This window comes from Lissotriton vulgaris, chromosome 6 (genome assembly GCF_964263255.1).
Source record: "Lissotriton vulgaris chromosome 6, aLisVul1.2, whole genome shotgun sequence".
NCBI lineage: Eukaryota > Metazoa > Chordata > Amphibia > Caudata > Salamandridae > Lissotriton > Lissotriton vulgaris.
The window spans coordinates 1,518,565,871-1,518,571,870 of NC_141694.1; positions in this window are offsets into that span (position 1 = coordinate 1,518,565,871).

A 6,000-nucleotide genomic window follows, 5' to 3' on the forward strand; every position below is an offset into this window, starting at 1 on the left:
ATCCAGTGCTGAGTTTAGAGTGAGCTTTACACCACATGACACCACAGGTGAAGGGCACTGACTTAAAATGAGCAACTGCTAGCACGGGCTGGTTTATGTTTTGCTGCTTTGTTCACGAGAGGAGTGGGAAAGGGAAAGCAGCTCCCTAACGTGAAAATGAAAGTTTAAAAGAGAAACGTTTCACATGCTGGGGTAAGTGCATGGCCAAGTTTTATTCTGTTTGATGTAACGTGACAGAAAACATAGGGCTTAAGAAAAGTGTGGGAGGCAGCAATATGCATATAGCACAGGATGTTTATATAATAGAGGAGTTTTAAAGTTCTCACGTTGAGACAGGGAGAAGGGAGAATCACAATTGAGTTATAGGTGAAACGAGCGCACTTTATTGTACCAATGGTTAGTTTGAAAATGTAAAGTTGAATTTTCATGAATTTTTATGGTTTTGTGCTTGCTGGAACATGGCTATTAAATATGTTGTGTTCTTTTTGCATTGTAGAAACCCCTGAAGAAGGGTTGTACCCGAAATGCATTGGGTTTCCAATACAATCAATGGCATGTGGAAACAGTGAATTTCCTGTGTTTATTTTGGAAAAGTTAAGAGTGAAATAGTAAATATGGAGATGAGTACAATGGAATGAAGAATAAACTAGACGAAATACATTGGATAAAATTGAGAAATAACAAAGGATTGAGTACGAATTTGATTCATTGAATTCATTAATAATAGGTTGTCGCGGCAATGGGTACCGGAAATTGGTCCTCCTTGTGTTCTTACTATGTTGCAGCGCAAAATGGGCAGAGCGCCGAGATGCCAACACACCGACAGAGTCTAAAACAATTGAGTACAACGCACGAGAGCGCATTGGTTAAAATAACGTGTTAAATAGGTGTGCGTCTCACCTATACTGTTTTTTCATGAATTGAACTCTGCCCTAACGGAGAGACAGCACCCGAAATGAAGCCTAAAGAGTACAAAAGAGTAATTTTGATGAACATGAGTATTTTGGATGCAGGACACCTGTTCCCCGGTCAGAGTTTTATGGACTAAATGACTCATGAACAATGATTTGATTCAAAGCACAAAACACGGGAACCGTTGGTTAAATTTTTATTTTTAACTCTGTTACTGCACTAGATGACACAGGTTTATTTGTCGAGGGAAATGTACTTGTCGTAATTATTCTGTAATATTAGCAGTCGCATTCTGGTGAATTAAAGCACAATAATAATGTGGATTACGGTATGCTAACAATCCAGTGCTGAGTTTAGAGTGAGCTTTACACCACGTGACACCACAGGTGAAGGGCACTGACTTAAAATGAGCAACTGCTAGCAGGGGCTGGTTTATGTTTTGCTGCTTTGTTCACGAGAGGAGTGGGAAAGGGAAAGCAGCTCCCTAACGTGAAAATGAAAGTTTAAAAGAGAAACGTTTCACATGCTGGGGTAAGTGCATGGCCAAGTTTTATTCTGTTTGATGTAACGTGACAGAAAACATAGGGCTTAAGAAAAGTGTGGGAGGCAGCAATATGCATATAGCACAGGATGTTTATATAATAGAGGAGTTTTAAAGTTCTCACGTTGAGACAGGGAGAAGGGAGAATCACAATTGAGTTATAGGTGAAACGAGCGCACTTTATTGTACCAATGGTTAGTTTGAAAATGTAAAGTTGAATTTTCATGAATTTTTATGGTTTTGTGCTTGCTGGAACATGGCTAATAAATATGTTGTGTTCTTTTTGCATTGTAGAAACCCCTGAAGAAGGGTTGTACCCGAAATGCATTGGGTTTCCAATAAAATCAATGGCATGTGGAAACAGTGAATTTCCTGTGTTTATTTTGGAAAAGTTAAGAGTGAAAGAGTAAATATGGAGATGAGTACAATGGATTGAAGAATAAACTAGATGAAATACATTGGATAAAATTGAGAAATAACAAAGGATTGAGTACGAATTTGATTCCTTGAATTCATTAATAATAGGTTGTCGCGGCAATGGGTACCGGAAATTGGTTCTCCTTGTGGTCTTACTAAGTTGCAGCGCAAAATGGGCAGAGCGCCGAGATGCCAGCACACTGACAGAGTCTAAAACAATTGAGTACAACGCACGAGAGCGCATTGGTTAAAATAACGTGTTAAATAAGTGTGCGTCTCACCTATACTGTTTTTTCATCAATTGAACTCTGCCCTAACGGAGAGACAGCACCCGAAATGAAGCCTAAATAGTACAAAAGAGTAATTTTGACGAACATGAGTATTTTGGACGCAGGACTCCTGTTTCCCGGTCAGAGTTTTATGGACTAAATGACTCATGAACAATGATTTGATTCAAAGCACAAAACACGGGAACCGTTGGTTACATTTTTATTTTTAACTCTGTTACTGCACTAGATGACACAGGTTTATTTGTCGAGGGAAATGTACTTGTCGTAATTATTCTGTAATATTAGCAGTCGCATTCTGGTGAATTAAAGCACAATAATAATGTGGATTACGGTATGCTAACAATCCAGTGCTGAGTTTAGAGTGAGCTTTACACCACGTGACACCACAGGTGAAGGGCACTGACTTAAAATTAGCAACTGCTAGCACAGGCTGGTTTATGTTTTGCTGCTTTGTTCACGAGATAAAATTGAGAAATAACAAAGGATTGAGTACGAATTTGATTCATTGAATTCATTAATAATAGGTTGTCGCGGCAATGGGTACCGGAAATTGGTCCTCCTTGTGTTCTTACTACATTCTCCAACTTGTACATACTTGTATATAGCTTCATTCTTGTATATATGCACTGCACTACCAGCGTCGAGCACCCACTGTCACTTTGACACACTGGTCACTATATAAATTGAGCCTCACCTTAACAGCCGTTGAAACATGTTTCTCTAAAAATGTTTTGAAAAAACTCAAAAATATTAATAATTTTTTGCAAGCAATTTTGAGTCTTTGGCAAAATTGTTGTGATCCGATATATGTGTTGTTGAGCGCTGTGATTTAACCCATTTGTACTCTCTGCCATATTGATGACGCAGTGTTTTCTTAACGGGATTCGTCCTTATTAGCTGCGTAATTGCTTTCTTCCTGACAGAGCCATTGTAGCTTTACATATACTTACCCAGGTTCTGAGGACACAGGGTTCCCCCATTGTATCTATACCTGAAAAGATACATGTGCATATAAGATGAATGAAAATGTGTATGATGTATTCAAAAGTATTGAGAGTGTATGTGGGTATTTGTGAGTGGGTTTGTGATTGTTTTTGAAGGTTTATGAATAGGTGTGTGATTGTATCAGTGGGTATGTGAGTTGGTGTGTCAGTTTTTGTCAGGGTCTGAGAGTAGGTATGTGAGTAGTTCTTAAATAGTGTGCTGCCCTGGAACTGTAGAGTGTGCATGTGTAGTTTTACTACATAGTGGAATTGCAATTAAACACTGCTTGCTTAGCTTGAAGGTTCTGTTTTTCTATGTGCTAGTTACCTCTTAGGTAGAGTGTAGGTAAGTCATAGGGCAAAGTGCTTTGTGCTTGGAAGGTAAGACATGCACTTTAAAATTTCAGTCAGTCACATGTGTATTTTAAGTCCCCTAAGTAAGTTAAATATATTGTGTCTCACCCATGGTGCAACTTATATACATATTTACAAAACTCACCCACCCAGTCAGAGAGAGTCAGAGGCACTTACACATTCACTAAAAAGGCACACACAACACTTATGTATTCAGCAGTAACAGAGCCAACTACACATACAGTTATATACCTCAGTGCTCACTAATACAGCCAGTAAGAACTCATACAGCCAGTAACATACATCTAAAGAGACCTCAAGAGATGCTAAGACAGCTAGTCCTATAGCCACATAGTCACTTATACATCTAGTGGCACACCCAGAGCGTGACTGATACACATATGTAACTATGTACTGAAGTACTGATACTCCTAACCACCCATGCAGAGAAGTAGCCCTTTATGGATGTGCTGAGCCTCTACTGCAGAGCGTATGTGTGCAGTTTCACCGATAAGTTCATTTGGTATTTAGAACTCCTTGCCAAGTTTTGAACTTTCCTTCTATTACATATAAGTCGCCCCTCAGGTAGGGTGCACATAGGCCATAGGGAAGTGTGCTATGCGCTTAAAAGGTAAGAGATGTACTGTGAGGTTTAAGTGAGGTTCATGAGCACTTACATACCCATATGCCCAGCTAATCATCCAGTGTCCCATTCATACTGCAACTTCCATACGTATTTACAAAACCATAAAGGCACTCACCCACCCAGCCAGAAAGAGACATTTACACATTCAGTCACATGACTAAACAGCACTTATGTATCCAACAGTAACAGAGCCAGTTGCACTCACATTTATATACCCCAATGCACAGCAATACAGTCAGTAGGCAATACATACAGACAGTTAAATACACACATAGAAACCCATTGAGATACTAAGACAGCTAGTCATATAGCGGCCTAGTCACTTACACATCCAGTGAAACACATAGGGAGGGACTGATATACGTATTTAGATATGTAATGATGTACTGATACTATTAATCACCCATGCAGACAAGTAGCCCCTTAAACATGTATTGTGCCTGCTACTGCAGAGCTTCTGTATGCTGTTTTAGTCCAAGATGAGTAGTCATTTAACATCACTTTCCAAGCTTTAAACTCCGTATTTTTACATATAAATCACCACTAAAGTAGGGTATAGTAGACATACAATGGTGCTTAGACTGGCACACCCATAGACACACTTATGTATACACTAACATACCTAAAAACACACTCATGCATGCACTATCACACCCAGGTACTCATTCACACATACACTGACACAACAAAAGCACATTCACATGCATAAACTAAGACAGACAGGTACACATTCATTCATACACTAACACAACAATGCAGAGACTGATGCATTGACTGACATGCCAGGCCCCAGACACACATTTATGCATACACTGACACACAGGCACATACTGATGCACAGACTATCACACCCAATCACACACAGAGCCATTCAGTAAGAAACCAAGCCACACCCTGATCCATATACTGTCACACCCAGGTAGACAGTGATGTAGATGCTGACTCACCTAGATTTACTCTGATACATACACTATCACACCAAGCACACACTTACACATACACTGACACACCCAGGCACACCCTGATGCATATGCTGAGACACATAGGCACACACTGATTTACGTGATGATGCACTCAGGCACACACCGATGCATACATTGATGCACCCAGTAACACACTGATGCATACGCTGACAAAGACAGGCATACAGACTGATGGAAACATGAAAAGTAACAGTAAGAGTGGCTATAACATAGTGACTTAGTTGTGTTTAAAAGTACTTAAATGCTTAAAATATGTCATTAACAGTATAGTATGGAAAGCTAAATGTATTGCTTTATTTTTTTCTTTCCAGACATCTACTTCTACTTACTAACTGAGAGTTATAATGGCAAAAAAAAGAAGAAACAAGAAAGAAACAGAGGAAAGGATACTATCTCCTTACAATAGAAAAACAATAGGGGCAAAATGCAGACAATATGGTGAAAGAGAAATGATCTGCTGGTAAGAAAACAAAGACATTTCTTAAAATAGTATGTGGAAAACTGCAGAGTGAGCAAAACCAAGCTAACAAAATAGAATGTTTCAAATCAGCTAATAAAGGAGAAAAACTAAATGACAGGGTGCTAGAGGGCGCACACACAGAATGGCCACCATCTGGTGAGGCTCCTGTAACCTGGACCTCTTATCCTGCATTAATCCTCCTCAACTGGGTCGCGACACAGCAGTAATGAATCCTGGCTGGTAAAAACCTTGTTCCCCACTCTCGGTGAAAGTTTGGCTTTGATCGGACGCTGCATGCCCGAGAACGGAGGCACAAAAGATCCGCCCGGGAGGACACTTGAGCTGCGAGGGCTGGGCAGAGCGGCGTCGGACAACAGGAAACTCCAAGGATCACCACGAGGGTGGTAGGCCTCA